The 19,080-nt window shown below is 40.1% G+C and overlaps 1 protein-coding gene across 1 annotated transcript in view; it reads right to left on the bottom strand.

Annotated features, from left to right (window-relative positions):
* The window catches only part of COMP (cartilage oligomeric matrix protein), a 126,732-nt gene extending 109,598 nt beyond the window's left edge, over positions 1-17,134 (bottom strand). The window contains exon 1 of the mRNA XM_074204732.1: positions 16,882-17,134. The gene's annotated coding sequence lies outside the window, so the exon portion shown is untranslated. The remainder of the gene's footprint in view (positions 1-16,881) is intronic.
* Positions 17,135-19,080: the final 1,946 nt, after the last annotated feature.

Raw genomic sequence — 19,080 nt, 5'->3', positions numbered from 1 at the left:
AGGGTGATGTTGTAATAAACACAAATGTATATGTACAATATCAGCTTGATTGTTTGCTGCTGAGGGGAGTAGGAAGGGAGTGGAGAAAGAAATTATATAATTTTTAAAATATGCATATGTATGTGGATGAATATTGAAAAACTTTCATAGCGTGTAATTGGAAAAATAAAATAAAATGTCAATTAAAAAAAAGAAGAGTAATGTGGGGGCATCACATATATAAGAAGACAGGAAAGGTAGGAGGGGGCTAGTTTATGAAGGGTTTTGAACGTCCAAAGAGAAGATTTTGTGTTTGATCCTGGAAGCAATAGGGAGTCACTAGAGTTCAGTGAGTTGAAGGGGGAGACAAGAGCAAACCTTCTTTAGGTAGGACAGAAACTGTTGTAATATTTATCTTTTGATCTCTGTGGCCTTCCCCAGGGTCTGAATCATAGTATCTGCTTGATAAATGTTTGTCAAATGGAACTGAACTCTGAAATTCTGTGTCTGAAGCACTTTATAGCTCCAATAATCTATATTTCATGTTTCAAGGTACCTGTCAGCTCTGATATCTGGTTTTAATTTCAAAGGCCTCTCCTAGTTCTTATTCTAGATTCCATGTCCCAGCTCAGACATTCTATGTTTTCTGTTCTAAGAGCTCTCTAAATTCTAAAACAGATGGATTCTGGCCTCCCTCCCAGTTCAGATAATCTATGTTTTATATTCTAAGATTATTCCCATACCTAACATCCCATGTTCTAGATTCTTTTCCAGACGTTCTATATTTCCTATGTCATCACTAATGGATCGAGAACCAATTTTGAAGTTAGGAAGACCTGGGATCCAGGTCTCTCTCTCTCTCTCTCTCTCTCTCTCTCTCTCTCATATACTGATTTTGTGACCATGGGTAAATCACTCAACCTCTCCATGCTCTAGGTTAGTTGTTGGTGTCGTCCAACTCGCATTTTTGGAGAGGACCAATGACAAAATGGTGTGATGTGACTTTCGAGTAAATTGGATTTAGGTGAGGCAGAGCTGAACAAAGTTGTCAGCCTTGCTCTCTCTCCCAGAGTCATCAAAGTCCAGTGGCCAGACAAAAGTCAAAATAACTAGAGGTAGCCCAGGATATAGTGGATGACCTGGATGTCTTCCATGTCTCAACAAACTCTAAGTACCTTGTTGCACCTGCTTCAACCACCTTTGTTGGAACAAATTGCTCTCATCCATCCATTCTACTAGAGGAAGTCTTTATGTGGTTAGGGTAGACATCCCCCTAACTTACCAAAGGATTGGTGACCTATTAGGTACCTCTAGATTAGTAGTGTTGAAATCAAAGAATGAAGGGGATAGGGAATGTGGGAGTATAATACAATCCAATAAAGCACATTATCTCATTTAATTACTCACAACATTATGCATGTTTAATAGAAGAGAAAGGCGGAGGCTAAATGACTTGTCCAAGGTCACACAGCTAGTATCTGAAGCAGGATTTGAACTCAGATCTGCTTGACTTCATTTACTATGTATTACACCTCCTAGAAGATCAAATGAGATAATATTTATAAAGCATTTAGAACAATGTGAGGCACATTTGTTGCTTAGTCATTTTTCAGTTCTGTCCAACTCTTTATGAGACCTTTGGGGGTTTTCATGGCAGAAACCTTAGAGAGAGTTGCCATTCCCTTTTCCAGCTCATTTTACAGTTGAGGAAACTGAGATAAACAGGATATAGTGACTCACTCAGGGTCCCACAGCTAGTCAGTATCTGAGGTCAAATTTGAACTCAGGAAGATGAGTTTAGGCTTCATGATCTCTCCACTATGGCACCACCTAACTGCCCACCTGGCACATTGTAAGTACTTAATAAATGTATGTTCCCTTCACTTTCCCTACTCAAGCAAAGAAGAGTTTTGAGCTCAGAGTTCCTTATGGGGGGGGGGGTGAGGAGGGAGATACCTATATCAATGAAATCATAGCTCCTGGAAATATTGAAATGTTTCTGTCATCAGTTCACATTTATACAATTCCGTTACAGTTAGCAAGTTCTCTCTGAAACAAAGGGCCATTGTTTTAATACCACAATCATCTGACTTATTCCTTCTAGTCATGGAAATCCACCATCTCTGAAGAACTGATGCCCTCAGAGAACCATGGGGGGAGGGAGGTCATGGGCAGACCTCCATGTGTTCACAGACAAGAACTCATTAAGCCAACGTGCATTTAATGAGCACTACTACATGTCAGAGATCATGCCAAACTCTGCAGGCACAAAAAAAGGCAAAAACTATTCCTGCCCTTTGGGAGTTCCCCAAAGCTTAGCAAGGTGATGACATAAAGACAAATATGAACAAAACCCAAACTATAGATCGAAGATCTTGGAGAGAGTGAAGCCGCTAAAATTAAGGAGGATGGGAGAGGCTTCCTATTGAAGGTAGGATTTTGGAAGAAAGCCAGGGGCAGAGATGAGGAGGAACAAACCAGAAAAACTGCCTCCAGTTGGGAGATGCAGGGTCTAGTTCATTGAAGAGACCAGTGCCCCCAGATCACAGAATCAGTGGGGATGGGGTGGAGGAGAGGGAGGCTAGAAAGATAAGCAAGGGCCAGGCCGTAAAGGGCTTTAGAGCCCAAAAGAGGATTTTCTATTTGATTCTGAAAAGATTAGAGAGCTGAAGTTAATTGAATGAGGGAATGGCTTGGTCAGATCTGTACTTTAGGAAGAGCAATTTAACAAATGGAGGATGGACTGGAGTATGCAGAGGCAGGTAGAAGTGACACAAAGAGGAAAAAATGGGCTGGCCATAAAGCAAGAATGAAGCATCACTGATGGAAAACCCACTCACTCCATGACTAGCCATACCACAGTAAGTAAATTTGGGGAAGGCTCCCACATCAGGGGCAGACTCAGTGATGTGTTGGAGAAAGCTCTAACCAGAAAACTGATGGTTAAATTTTTAGTGTAAGCATTTGCACCTTGAAAATCAGCAAACACTTCAAATCTGTATCTTTGTACATTCCTTTCTCTTTCCCACTCCCAATTGTTAAACATCTATCAGTCTATCCCTGCTAGACCCCCTGTAGTCATAGAAAAGCAGAGGCAAGAATGATATAAAATAAAATTATTTATATATATGCATATATAAAATTATATTTATATATGCACACTATATATATATACACATATAGATAGATATATAAAATCTGTAATGAATATCACCAAAGACCCCAGATCCACTGGAGCATTAGATTATTATCATTTACAAAGTTCTTCCCTCATAACAACTTTGCATGATAGACTGCAATGAAAGGAAGGACAGCTAGATGGTGCCATAGTGCTCAGAGCACTAGACTTGGAGTCAAATCCACCCGTCTTCCTGAGTTCAAATGTGATCTCAAACACGTGCTGGCTGTATGACCCTGGACAAGTCACTTAACCTTATTTACTTCCGTCTTCTCTTCTGTAAATGAGCTGAAGAAGGAAATGGCAAACCACTCTAGTATCTCTCCAAGAAAACCACAAATAGGATCACAAATGGGGAAATAACAACAACCACTTCTTGGCTGTTTAATGACCTTGAGTGACTTTGGGAAAATCCATTTACCTCTTATTTTGGTGGCTGGTGAAATGAGGACTTTGGAGTACATGGTTCCCTCTCCAGCTCAATGATTTCAAATCAGTAGGAACACGACTGCAAACCTCAGAGGCTTACCAGATGGTCTATCCAGTATCTCAAACATGTAAGGGCCACCAGAGACCATACAGTCCAAGCCATCCCCATCCAAGAATCTTCTACCAAATTCTTCAATAAGTGGTCATGAAGTTTTGGTAAAAGCTCATCTGTAAAATGAGGTGAAGAAGGTCATGGCAAACCGCTCTGGTATCTTTGCCAAGAAAAACCCCACGAACAGTACCAGTATGCTGTGGTCCACAGGATCCCAAAGAGTTAGGACTGAACAACAGGCAAGGATAGATTAATTAGTTGATTAATTTTCAAACATTTATCAAATGCTTACTACATGATAATCACTTAGCTAAATCCTGGTGATAAAAATACAAAAAGGAAGACAATTCTTACCCTCAATTCATACAGAGGAGTAGTAATCAGGGAGCCATATTTTGATTTGGAAAGTTACTGAGATGGTGGCCTCAGGAGGGTAGATTGACCCACCCTATCCAGGAATCATGACAGAGTTGATTTAATTAGGGTTCTAGAATTGGAAGGGGAAGGGAGAGAGGTATTGCGGGTAGAGAGGAGGTTTCTAGGTGAGTAAAATGATAGCCTGTATAAGGCCAGCTCTAAATCTATGATCCCATGAATTAGGTTGGAGCCCTTCCTAAACTTCTCTGGTTTGTGGCTATGGAAATTTGGAAATTTCCATGTTCCCAAACCCTGCTTGCATACTCCTCTGAGCCCTTAATATTTTTTCATATGTGGAAGTCAGCTATAAGGGTAACCACTGAAAACAATAAATTCAATATGATTTCATATCGCATTCCCTTTTGAGATACCCAGATTGCCAGGATTTTCTGTCAGCAGATGCTAGAGCAGGAATTCTTCGTCTAGGTGTCACTGAGAGATTCCAGAGGATCAATTAACTTGTGTTTTACCTCTTTGATAACTGTATCTCAATGTAATTGGTTTCCCTTCTAATCCTCTGTATTTGATTCTATACATTTAATAACATGATTCTGAGGAAAGGACAAAGGGTTTCAGTAAACTAACTGCTAAAAGGGCCCAGGATCCAGACCGGGTAAAGAATCTTTGAACTAGAGTCACATGGAAAGGATAGTGCCACAAATAGATAGTGATATCCAGATCTCCATAGAATCAACAGTGGGCATCTCTAGTCTTTCCCTTTTCACCAGCCTTAGAGCAGGAAGGAGTGAATGTTGAGTACAATCCTCCTTCCACACCCCTACCCCCCAGTAAACTGGTATTAATACTATGTATTTTGTTGCTGCTAAATAAAGGTCAAAATGACAAGGCCAGACTCCTATATGTTTTCTAAGACCTCTTGCTATCGTTTTATTAGCATGAGCTTTAAAATATAATATCAGAGTTGGTAAGGCCCTTAGAACATGGAATCATGGAATGTCAGAGCTGGGAGGGTCCTTAGAACAGAGAATGTCAGGGCTGGGATGGCCCTTAGAATAAAGAATTATGGAACTAGGTTGTAGGAACACAGAGCATAGAATCTTAGGATTAGATGAACCCTTCACGATGATCAGATCCTACCATTTAGAATAGGAAGGAAGCTCTATTCCAATTTTCATATTTTTCCATGATAAATGAGTTTGTGGCAGAGTCCAACCCTGACCTGTCTAGGCCATCCCTCTTTCTTCTAAATTACACTGCTTCCTTTTGCTCCCACACTCAGATCAAAGGTTCATTTACTAAATTGCAATGTTCCAGACACTGAATTATGGAAAGGCAAAAATATGATTTCTGCCTTCAAAAAGAGCACATTCTAGGGGTAGCTACGTGGCGTAGTGGATAGATCACTAGCCCTGGAGTCAGGAGGACCTGAGTTCAAATCCAACCTCAGACACTTAATAATTACCTAGCTGTGTGGCCTTGGGCAAGTCACGCAACCCCACTGCCTTGAAAAAAACAACAACAAAAAAGATATCTTAAGAAGAGCACATTCTAATGAATTGTGTACACAGCAGATAAGTACAGTGAAACTGAGGGTCCTCCCTCCTCTTGGAGGGAAGGCATTGGATGGAGAAGAGGTTTGGAGAAGACCCTCCTGCAGAAGGTAGGATTTAAACTAAGTCTTAAGGGAAGTCAGAAGGTGGAAATGAGGAAGGAGACCATTCCAGGCACATAGACAGCCAGGGAAAATGCTAAGACTCTAGAGATGGAGGGTCTAGTGAGAGGAACGGTCTGAAGGCAAGTGCATGGGGTCTTGAGTGGACCTGAAGAGGTGTAAGGTAAAAGAAGCCTAGAAGAGAGCCAGGCTATGAATGCCAAATAGAGGATTTTCTATTTGAACCATGGAGATTCTAGGGAATTACCAAGGATGACACCAAGATTTCACATCTAGGTGATTAGGAAAATGGCGGTAAGTTCAACAGTAATGAGAAAATTGGAAAGGGTTGGGGGGGGGGGGGAACTGAGTTCTCTATGGGTTAAGTTGAGTCTGAGATACTTCCAGGTGATGTGGGCCCGGAGCTCAGGAAAGAGGTTCATATTGCATATAGGGTAGCCCTTGTATGGTTGGTGGAAAGTCATGGTAGAAATCTGAATAAATTTCCATTCAATTTAACAAATATTGACTAAAGGCCTAGGCTGACTTCCAAGTCCCTGTCTTCAGCCTGACCAGATGCAGAGTGTGTTGAGAGATCAAAGGGGAGATCTGGCAAAATTGTCTGGAACAGTTTGAGGAATTGGAGGAATCAGGGCAGGCCTCAAGGAGGAAGTGCTACTCCAGCAAAGCCTCTGAGGAAGAAATAGAAGCCTCTAAAAAAGCAGCAAAATCCTTACCACTCTGGGAGCTGTAAGGGCAGCTAGGTGGCATAATGGATAGAACCCTAACCCTGGAGTCAGGAGGACCCGAGTTCAAATTTGACCTCAGATACTTGATACTTATGATGGGAGCTGTGTGACCTTGGGCAAGTCACTTAATACTATTTGTCTCACAAAAACAAAAACAAAATGAGTTTGAGAATGAAATAACAAATCATGCTTGTATCTTTGCCAAGAAAAACCAGAAGTGATTGAAACTACTCAACAAGAGTTGTTGTAATGGTAAATTTGAGAATTTGTTATAGTCATTTAGTTATTTAATTCCATTTGAGAATTTCTTGGCAAAGGTACTAGAATGTTTTGCCATTTTCTTCTGCGATTCATTCTACAGATGACAAAATTGAAGCAAATGGGATGAAATGACTTATCCAGGATCACACAGCTTATAAGTGTCTGAGATCAGATTTGAATTCAAGATGGATTCCTGAACCCAGGCCAGGGACTCTATCCACCTAGCTGCCTGTTTGTGTTAGTTCTAATTTTTCTATGTTAATTATAGTTTTGCTAAACTAGGCCCTTTTTTATCCTTTTAATTTTTTGTTAGAAGTGATGACTCTTCAGAAGAAGGAAGAATTTATTAGGAAAACATGGGTGACATAAAATAAAAGACCAGTTAAAGAACTTTAAAGGATAGATTGGAGAAACAAAGGTAAAAGAGACAGAGACTAGTGATACACAATTTCCCTTTTTTCTTGGCCTAAGTAAGGAGACTTTTAAAAAATTCCCTTCTCTGTAGTTTCCTCAAAAAACAAAAGGGGAGCCACCCCATCTATATAGTAAATTTGCAAAGCATGTCATAGGTTTTTTCTCATTTTGTCCTCCCAACAACCCTGACAGATAGGTGATATTATTATTAACTTCATTTTATAGTTAAGGAATTTGAGGCAAACAGAGGTTAAGTCACTTATCCAAGATTACACAGGTAGTAACAGGTCTTTCTGACCCCAAGTCCAGTGCTTAGTTCAGAACTCCTGATGCAATGTGTTAATTGACTCTTTGAGCTTTGTCATCCAAGGATTTGATAATAGTGTCTTTATTCAAGCCATTGATCGAAAAGGTAACCAGCACTAGATCAAGGGCAAGATTCACTCCTTTTGGGGTTCAGCCTATTGGTTTTGAATCCATTTACAGGTATTATGTTCTAGCCCTGCTTTCTTCATTTTGGCTGCAAGGAGAGTTGAAGGATCATTGCCAAATATCAAATGCCTAATGTTTAGAAAACTCAATTGGCAGAAGAATTTGGATTGACCTGTTTAGTAATCCTGTCCGGAAAATGAAAATGAGTCAGTCATGACTTATTCTTGAGGTAGTCGTGTTGGCTCACTACTTTCTTTCCTATCTGTTGTTCATTAGCCATTCAATACCCTCAACTATTTGAAAAGAGATGTGGGGTTTATCTTGACTCAGTAACAGCCCAAGTCATGGTTCACTCTTACAATTTTGGGCCACCTGAGGAGGGGCACAGTGTCTAGAGCTAAAGAGATAATAGTCCCACTATATGTTAAACTAATAAGATCACATCTGGAGCAATCTTTCCCCATTTGACTATAAGCTCCTTGAGAACAGTAACTGTCTTTCTTTTACATATTTATATCCCCAGTCTTTAATATCAAGCTTATTACCATAGTAAATGCTTAATAAATTTTTTTGACTGACTGACTGTCTGGAATATTATCTTTTGTACTGGGTAGACATTTTAAGAAATAAGTTGTCAGGGACATCAGGTGGTGGAGTGGATAGAGCACTGGCCTTGAAGTCAGGGGTACTTGAGTTCAAATCTGGCCTCAGACACTTAATAATTACCTAGCTGTGTGGCCTTGGGCAAGCCACTTAACCCCACTGCCTTGCCAAAAACCTAAAAAAAAAGAAAAGAAAAGAAAAGAAAGAAAAAGAAAAAGAAAAAGAAAAGAAAGGAAAAGAAAAGAAAAGAAAAGAAAAGAAAGGAAAAGAAAAGAAAAGGAAAGGAAAGGAAAGGAAAGGAAAGGAAAGGAAAGGAAAGGAAAGGAAAGGAAAGGAAAGGAAAGGAAAGGAAAGGAAAGGAAAGGAAAGAAAAGGAAAGGAAAGGAAAGAAAAGAAAAGAAAGGAAAAGAAAAGAAAGGAAAAGAAAAAGAAAAGAAAGAAAAGGAAAAGAAAAGAAAGGAAAGGAAAAGAAAGGAAAGGAAAAGAAAAGAAAGGAAAGGAAAGGAAAAGAAAAGAAAAGAAAAGAAAAGAAAAGAAAAGAAAAGAAAAGAAAAGAAAAGAAAAGAAAAGAAAAATAACTTGTCAACCTGGAGAGGAAACAGGTTGATGAAATGCTTTGAATCCTTACCATCTAAGGATAGCTTTAAGGAACGGGGAATGGTTTAGACCAAAGAGAAGACTCAAGAGACATATGAGAGTTGTCTTCAAGAATGTGAAGAACTGTCAGACATTTCACTTGGCCCCAGATTTAAGAATGGGAAGAAGGTGCAGAGAGACAGGTTTCAGCTCTATGTATGGAATAGTTTCCTAAAAAAACAAGATTATCCCAACAGAAAATGGGCTGCCTTGGGAAGTAGTGAGTTCCTCACCATTGGAAGTCTTCAAGCAAAGATTGGATGAAGTTTATACCTGCTTGGGAAAGTCAATTGTTAAATTGTAAGCTGGCCTAGAATCTTTGCCAAATATCAAATGCTTGGTTGGCAGAATAATTCTGATCAACCAGTTTAGTAATCCTGCCTGGAAAATAAAATTGAGTCAGATGTGTGTAAACATTTGCAACTCAGAAACCAGTAAATGTTACTAATCAGGGCTTGATTTACCTTATATATAATTTACTTATTTTTCCCAGCATGCAACAGTAGTTTTCAACAATCATTTATTTGCAGTTTTGAGTTTCACATTTTTCTCCATCTCTTCCCCTTTCTCCCTCCCCTTACAGAAAGCAAGCTAATAATATAAACTATACATGTATAACAATGCTAAATATATATCCATATTTGTCATGTTATGAAAGAAGAATCAAATCAAAATGGGGAAAAAAACATTTGAGAGAAAAAATAACAATTTTTAAAAATTGAAAACAGTAAACTTCACAATTCCTTCTCTGGATGTGGTTGGTCTTTTCAATCACAAGACTTGATTAATCTTTTGGTTGATTGGTTAGACTTAAGAAAGTTTTGGAGAAAATGTTAATGATGCAGACCTAAACTTAAAATGTGTGAGGTTTCACTTGTACAAAAATATTCATAGCAGCCTTGTTTGTGGTGGCAAAAAATTGGAAATTGAGCGAATGTCCATCAATAGGGGAATGGCTGAACAAATTGTGGTATATGTACATTATGTAACACTATTATTTTATAAGAAACCAGGAGGGATGGAAATTCAGAGAAGCTTGGAAGGATTTTCATGAACTGATGCCAAGCGAGATGAGCAGAACCGGAACATTGTACACAACCTAATAGCAACATGAGGTTGATGATCAACCTTAATGGACTTCCTCATTTCATCAATGCAACAATCAGGGACAATTTTAAGATATCTTCAATGGAGAATACCATCTGTATCCAAAGAAAGAATTGTAGAGTTTAAACAAAGACTATTACCTTTAATTTTTTTAAAAAAAAGGTATCTTATTATGTAATTTTGCTATCTCTGATATTGTGCTTTTCCCTTAAGGATATGATTTCTCTCTTAACACATTCAATTTTGATCAATGTATAACATGGAAACAAAGTAAAGACTATCAAACTGCCTTCTTTGGGGGGGGTGGAAAGAAGCAAGATTGGGGGGGAAATTGTAAAATTCAAAAAACAATAAAAGTGTGAGGTTTTAGGAAAGTCAGTTGTTAAATATTTACCAACACACCTTGAGTTGGATGACTACTTTCCTGGAGTGTTGTAAGGAGGATTATCTTTCCAATATGGGCTGACCTTTCAGGTTCCTTCTACCTCTGTATTTCTGTGAAAAAAGTGATCATGTTTCTCTCAAATTATTCCCTTAAGCTAAAGAAGACTTCTTTGCTATGGGTAGGGAGGTCTAGCCCTGGATTTCTTTGGTGTGAAACACTTATATGAACTCTCACTACACAGACGCAAGTTTGTAGTGGTCTATGATTTTTTTATCTTCATGAGTTGCCGGGGACATTGAAAAATTAAGTTACTTGCTCAGTCCATTGGCCGGCTACCCACTACATTGCACCGCCTCTCACTTTGAGGAGGTCCCCAGATATCTGATTAACTTTATTCTCCTTGTCTCTGGAGGACAAAACTGGTGGGACATGGGATTGTAGTGAGATATACAGGGAGGGTGATTTGGAGTCAATATAGCAATTCCTAAACATGGTACATATTTAGAAATGAAACAAGATGCCATGTCTGGTGGTGAGTTTCACATTAGTGGAAATATACAAGTAGAGACTGGATTAACATTTTTCATAGCTTCTGTAGAAGAGATCTTTGTTTCTTGTAGGAATTGGATGAAGTGACCTGTGATGTCTCTGAATTCCATGTTCTAAGGTTTTATCTGCCCATTACCCCCGGCAGGTCCTCTGTCCTTGCCCCTTCCTATCTTTCCAGCCTTTTCACACTTTACTCCCTTCCAGATCCTCTATGTTCAGCTACACTGGCCTCCTTGTTCCTTGAACTTGACATTCCAGCTCTCCCCACTGCCTTCCACCCCCCCTCCCCCATTCCTGGAATACTATGCCCCCCCCCCCCAGAGTAGTCTGGTTTCTCTGGCTCCCTTCAGATCTCTCTTAAAACCTGTAGGAAGTTTCTGTGGGATGCTCTTTCCAGGGCCTCCCTCCCCCAATGACCTTCAATCTACTCCATATAGATCTTGTATGTACACAGTTGTTTATATGTTGTCTCTCCCCATTAGAGTGAGGGCACCTTCAGGGAAGAGACTGCCTTTTGTCTTTCCTGGTAGCTAGCCCTAGCCCTTAGTGTTGTCTGGCTCATAGGAAGTGTTGAAATGCTTCCTAACTGAATGACATCCTGGGTTCTAAGGGTCCCCCAGCTCTGACATCTAGGATTCTAAAGGCCCTCCCAGCTCTGGCATCCTATGTCTTAAAGATTTTCCCAACTCTGACATTCTATGTTCTAAGGACCCTCCCAGCTCTGTTCTAAGGAACTCCTCTGTCCAGACAGACTGTTCTGAAGCTCTTTCCAACTCTAGCCCTTTCATTTCATGTTCTGAGAAATCCTCAAATCTGTGATTTTATTTGAGTACCTTTAGCAATGCTGCAAGTCATCACCCAGACATACCTGGCCATCCTACAGGACTCCCAGATTCTGGGATTCCAGATAGGTGGTACATAGACCCAAGCCACCTGAATGGGTTTGACAACAGGCCAAAGCACATCCCCTGCCCTCCCCACACCCGCCTGCCTCCTCAAAGCCAGCTTTGATTCATTGTGGACAAAGGGAGGTAAGGAATGAAACTGAACCAACCTTTAAAAAAAATAAAATAAATCAGCAAAGGGCATGGGGAAAGAAAATTGGGATTTGATTTAAAGACATGTAAACTGACCGTTTTCACACACCCACAGGACCCACTAGACCTGTTTATAGATTTTCTGGGTTGTCAAAGAAAGCTAGGGCTTTGAAAGAAACCAAGGTTTCAAAGACGGAGGCTCAGTGATTTTTTCCAACCAGCATCAATTAGGGGGCTGGCTTGGAAGGTGGGACATAGATCCCTCATGAGAAGCTGCTTTTAATCCAGAACAGGGACCCAGTGAAGGAAACCTAGGGAAAGAAGGATGGGGCTCACTTTTTGGCAGCTATAAATGGAAATATTTAGGGGAAGGAAGGGTACCAGATCAGGGGTTCAGGTATACATCGTTTGCCACAACTAAGCAGAGGGTGGTTATTTAAAAGAAACAATTTCGGGATAAGGAATGGTCCTGACCAAACAGTTAAAAAAAAAACCCCAAGAGCTGCCAGAGGAGGAGTGACCCCAGCTCCCAGCCTTGAGCCTTCTCTTTTTCAGCTGAATAGCAGGAATTTGCACGCTCCTTGCTCTAGAGAGCCCCCTCTTGGTCTAGGAGAAGAATTCAGTTGGTTTTTGGTTTTTTGGGTTTTTTTTAGGTTTTTGCAAGGCAAACGGGTTTAAGTGGCTTGCCCAAGGCCACAGGGCTAGGTAATTATTAAGTGTCTGGGCCCGATTTGAACCCAGGTACTCCTGACTCTAGGGCCGGTGCTTTATCCACTGTGCCACCTAGCCGCCCCTGAAGAATTCAGTTTTAACAGACTAGGCTGTTGCTTTGGGAATCTTGGGGATATTGAAGGGGCTTGGGGAGGGTGATTGAGAATATCCCTTGAATTAATTGTGATTACTAATCCATCTCAGCTCTTAATTCTTAGATTCAGACATCAAGGAAGCCAGAATGGACCCTATGATATCCAGAATTAGGGAAATGACCTTCCCCTGCTCCCATCAGGTCCCTTCTAGTGGTGGGGGGCAAACCACCTTCAGTTCTAGACACTGCCATCTTAAAAATCAAACCAATCAATCACCAAGCATTTAGCAAGCAACATTTTTCTAAATTTACTTAAGGCAATGGGGTTAAGTGGCTTGCCCAAGGTCACACAGCTAGGTAATAATATTAAGTATCTGCCACCTAGCAAGCAACTATTGCCTGTGGCTAGTTCTGCGAATACTGGCCTTGCCATTTCTTTCATAGGACAATCCATCTTCTATGTCTGTCTGATTCCCATGCCTGGAATGTTCTCCCTTTGTCCCTTCTACTCCTGTCTTCCCTGACTTCCTTCATGACTCTGCTCAAATCCCACCTGGGATTTGCAGGGGGCCTGGGCTGATGCTTCTCCTTGCAGATACCTTCCCATTCACACTGGCAGGGATGTTTGCAGGTAGTCTCCCCACTGGAACCGGTCAGTCTATAAGAACCAGGACCTGAGTTATGCTCATAGAATGTGAGCTCTGGGAGGGGAGGGACTAAGGTTTGGGCTTTATTTGTATCTCACATTTGGTACAATGCTTTGTTGAATAAAGGTTTGTTGGTGGACTGATTAATTAACAACTGCCACTCCCAAGAGTTTCATTCTAATGGAGGAGATCACAAGTAGGCATGTCAGAACCCACAGAATAAATGCAAAATAGTTTGGGAGGAAGGACAGTTGAAAACATCAGAAAAAGCTTCATGCTGAAGGTGGTACCCGAGCTACATCTTCTATTGAATAAAATCAACAAATATTTAGTAAGTACCCACTATAGGCAGACATAAAAATAAGAAAAAGAAAAATAACTCCCCACAGGGAACTTACCATCTAATAGAATCTTTTGTTTTACTTTATTTATTTAAGGCAATGGGACTAAGTGACTTGCCCAAGGTCACACAGCTAGGCAAGCATTAAGTGTCTGAGGTCAGATTAGAACTCAGATCCTCCTGACTCCAGGGCCAGTGCTTTATCCACTGTGCCACCTAGCTGGCTCCAATCTAATGGAATCTTAAAGGAAAAGAATTCAATGAGGCAGAGATAAGAACAAAGTGGATTCAACATGACTAATGTGGAAATACATTTTATATGATTTTACATGTATGACATATCAGATTGCTTGCAATCTTGGGGAGGGGGAAAAGAGAGAGAGAAAGAAAATTTGGAACTCAACTCATAAAAATGAATATTGAAAATCATCTTTACATGTAACTAGAAAAAATAAAATACTATTTAAAAACCAAATTAAATAAAAAGAAATGAGTTCTTTCCATGGGGGGGTGGGGGGAGGGAAGCAAGATTGGGGGGGAATTGTAAAACTCAAATAATATCTTTAATAAAAATAAATTAAAAAAAAAGAAAAGAAATGAGTTCTAGTATGAGAAGAAACCAGTTGTTGTTCTTTCTTCATTTTTGAAGAGGACTCATGATCTCACAGGATGATGTCTTGACTTGCTCGTGGATTTGAGTGAGGCAGAGTTACACAAAGTTGTCAAAGTCCAATATCAAGGAAAAACTCAAGAAGACCGGAGATAACTCAGGATGAACTTAGTGTCTTCCTTGTCTGATCAGGCTCTAAGCACTCCAGAGTACCTACTTGGACTGCCTTTATGACCACTGGAGAAAGATACAGTGATAGAAGATGGAGTATCATGGGTAAAGAACAGAGAGGAGCACAGCTTGACTAGATCACAGAATGCAGAAGGAAGAAAAACGTCCATTGATACTGGAAAAATAACTTGGGGCTAGGTTGTGAATCTCTAAAAGCTAAATAGGAAATTATATTTTATTTCATATTTTTATATTTAATCCTAGAGGCAAGAGGGAGCCTCTGGAATTGATAGAGTAAGGGAGTGTTGTTTCATTTGTGTCCTTTTCATGACCTCATTTGGAGTTTTCTTTTGGAGTGTTTTGCTGTTTCCTTCTCCAATTCATTTTACAAATAAGGAAACTGGGGCAAACAGAATGCCTAGTGTCCCACAGCTGGTAAGTATCTGGGGGCAGATATGACCCTGGGTCTTCCTAACACCAGACTCCACACACTTCACTACCCTGACATGGTTAGATCTGTTTAAAGATAATTTCTTGATAACATTGTATAAGATGACTGGGAGTAGGAAGACCTGAAGCCTGTTACAATAACGCAGTCAACAGTTAATGAGGTGGGGCGGCTAGGTGGCGCAGTGGATAAAGCACCAGCCTTGGAGTCAGGAGGACCTGGGTTCAAATCTGGTCTCAGACACTTAATAATGACCTAGCTGTGTGGCCTTGGGCAAGCCACTTAATCCTATTGCCTTGCAAAAACCTAAAAAAAAAAACAAAACCCAGTTAATGAGGACCTGGACTAAGGTGGTGACTATGTGAGTAGGACAGATCAGGACAAACATGAGAGATGCTGTGAAGGCGCAGAAAGTGGGCCTTGGAAGCCGAGGGGGCGCAGACAGGAGGGTGATGCCAAGGGAAACCTAAGGGACTGCTATGTTGGGGCTTCTGACAGATTTCAGTTTTGAGCATATTGAGTTTGAAATGTCTATGGGGACATCCAGTCTAAAACGTCCAATGAGAAATTGGTAGTGTAGGACTGAAAGCAAGGTTCTGGGAGTCATTTGCAGAGGGATAATTAGGCACCTTTGATGAGACGGTGGACAGAGAGAGAGAGAGAGACAGACAGAGAGAGAGAGAGAGAGAGAGGTGGGGGGAGCTAACTGAAGAGAAATTCAGCAAGGCTGAAGGTAGTCCAGACCAGACTGGGATGGGGAAAGTACCCCAAAACACAACATTTGAGTATATTTTCATGAACTTGAGATTTGAACAGAAAAATATATTAAAATATTTTTAAATTCTGGTGTGCGAGAGAAGAGGGAACATTATGCTTGCTGCCTTCAACTATTTGAAGGGATAGAGAGAAGGGAACAAGCATTGGTTAAGCCTCTTCTGTAAGCCAGGCATTGTGCTAATACTATGTCACTTGGTCCTCACAACAATTCTCAGAGCTAGGTGTTATTTGACCCCTATTTTTACAATTGAAGAAACTGAGGCAGATAGCAAATAATGGACTTGTCCAAGGTCACACAGCTGATAATTGCCTAAAGCTAGACTTGAATTCAGATTTTCTTGTAGCCAGGCCTAGGGCTTTCTCCATTGTATCACCTCGCTTCTGAAGGGTCATTGGAGAAAGAGGGTCCTGGATGAATGTAGGACCATTGGAGGAAATCTGAGAGAGTTTTGGGTGTGTGTGTGTGTGTGTGTGTGTGTGTGTGTGTGTGTGTGTAGTTAGATTTCAACTCAGATGTTCTTAAGGGCAGCTAGATGGTGCCACAATGGATAGGGCGCCAGGTCTGGAGACAGGAGGACCTGATCCGACCACAGACAACCTACTAGCTGTATGACCCTGAGTAAGCCACTTAACCCTGTTTGTCTGTTTCCTCAGTTATAAAATAATTAACACCACTTAACTCACAGGATTATTGTAAGGATGCAATGAGATCAAATTTATAAGGCACATAGCAATGTCTCCCTTCCCTTTCTCCAGACTCAAGGCTCTGTCCATTTTGCCACCCAGCTACCTCTAGGTGTATCACTTGGGACAGCAATTAGGAAGAACTTAAATTCTCTGATCCTCAGTCACTTCATCTCTAAAATAAGCATCACAACACTTGTGGCACCTGTTTCACAGAGTGGTCACAAAGTTCAAATGAGATAATGTATGTAAAAAAACTTTGCAAACTTGGACATTCTATAGAACCTACAGCCATTATTAGGATGTTACAAGAGGCAGGGTTTTATTTTTAACATAACCATGACTATTAATAAAAGTAACATTGATCCACAAAAGAACAATGATTTTAATAGATATCTCAAAATCAAATTCTCAAATTTTCCAAGGATAAAGATTTAAGAGGGAAGAGTTCCGAATCTGGTGGGAACCACTTCAATGGGGTCATTCTATCATGTCCTACCTGCTCTTGGGCTCTTGGACGAAGAAGCATTTCCTGGAACCTACAGAAGATAGGCTCTGAATGTTTATGGAATGACAAAAAAACAGTTCTTTTATCCACTTGTATAATCAATCTGTAAAATAGTCAAGAGAAAAGAATAATGGCAGAAGAGTGATTTGTCCCATGTTGGGATAACTTATTCAACCTGAAACAAGCATTTATTAAGTAACTTTTATGCTCTAGGAATTGTGCTGGGTAAGTGGGAATATAAAAATGGAGCAGTCCTGTTCTCCAAAAGCGTACACGCATATATATATATATATATATATATATATATATATATATATATATGTACACACACACACACACATATGTGTGTGTGTGTGTGTGTGTGTGTATATAATCTATTATTTGTATATAAGTATATTTTCTCTAAATAAACATTATAGGGGCGGCTAGGTGGAGCAGTGGATAAATACCGGCCCTGGAGTCAGGAGTACCCGGATTCAAATCCGGTATCAGACACTTAATAATTACCTAGCTGTGTGGCCTTGGGCAAGCCACTTAACTCCATTTGCCTTGCAAAAACCTAAAAATAAAAAAATAAACATTTATAGAAAGTACACTCTGGCATCACTATCCCAGAGTGAAACCAGCTATATCTATGCCTTAAGGTTCTCAGGGTAACCCTAGGCATTGTATTGTCTCTCTTCTCAAGCTATCAGTCTGAGCTTCAATTCTGGATGTTTTCCCCTCCACCACCCATGTTAGTCACTAGTGACTAGTGCCCCATTTCCTTTGAACAAATAAGCATCATTTGGCTTTTATAAATGGCTAATTATTTTTGAAGATACAGCAAAAACAGGAATACAAACATTCTCTTCCATTATTTCAAGGTCAGTCTGGAGAAAACAGGCTCAAATTTAAATCAATTTCTACTTTGTATTGGTTCTATCAAGTTTATGTCTAAATGTAGCATTTCTGCTGGTTGAATTATCTTCTCTAATAAACTGGATCCTTTGCTCCCTGGGGTGTCAAAGCTGGATCAGTTGGCTACCAAACCTCTTCATGGACTCTACTGCTGCATCTCTTGTTGACTCAGTTTCCTCATCTTTTTTTTAGGTTTTTGCAAAGCAAACAGGGTTAAGTGGCTTGCCCAAGGCCACACAGCTAGGTAATTACTAAGTGTCTGAGACCGGATTTGAACCCAGGTACTCCTGACTTCAGGGCCGGTGCTTTATCCACTACACCACCTAGCCGCCCCTTCCTCATCTTTTGAAACTCAAAAGATCATAAGCACAACCCCAATTTCCTTCACTTAAAATGAAAGAACAAACAAAAAAACAAAGGAGGCCTATTTTTGAGGGCTAGGCATCAGCCTTGGATGGAAAAGACCCAAGGCCTCTCCTTTCACAGCATTTTTCTCTCTTCTTTTATCAAACACAACCAGGTAGGAAGAAGTCAAACAAAGAGAAGATAAGAAGTCAACTAGTGCCTTTTGAATGCATACCCAGTTCTGTCTGTTCATCTGTAGCCAATCAAGAGACTTATTCACCATATACTTAGCAGACTGGAACAAGTTAAAGAATGTCTGCACATGCCCAAAATCTCTCCAAGGCATTTCCATTATACATCATCAAGACTCTCCCAGAAGCAGGCTCCCTAGTCACTCCTAGAAATAAAATTATATTAGTGGCATTCTGATCTGGGCTCACTGGTCAGTGCCCTGTTATATATTTTATTTTTAGGTTAGGGCAGGAGAAACATCACATACACTAAAAAAAACTACAAGAAAAACATGAATAAAGATATATATTTAGCTATTAAGATATATATAGTATATACAAATATATATATATTTTACATACATAAAAGATAGCTATTAAGATATATATAGTATATACAAATATATATATATATATATTTTACATACATAAAAGATACAGATATACATGTATGGGTTACTTAGGAAGACCATTACCTCTGGTATAAGGGCTTGCTGAGCCCTTTTCAGGGCTACTCATCCATATTGTTGCTCTCAACTTGTGGTTCCAAGAAGTTATAGCATGCATGGTGGCTACACTCCAGTAAAACCATCTGGGCAGACAAGTTAAACCAGGTTTGGAGTAATTGATAGGCTCCAAACCTATTCATGAGTTGGGGGTGGGAGAAGGGAGGTCTACCCCAAGTATGGGAAGACCTCTCCTGCTGGAATGAATG

This window comes from Macrotis lagotis, chromosome X (genome assembly GCF_037893015.1).
Source record: "Macrotis lagotis isolate mMagLag1 chromosome X, bilby.v1.9.chrom.fasta, whole genome shotgun sequence".
Lineage (NCBI taxonomy): Eukaryota > Metazoa > Chordata > Mammalia > Peramelemorphia > Peramelidae > Macrotis > Macrotis lagotis.
This window is presented reverse-complemented; position numbering and strand designations above follow the sequence as displayed.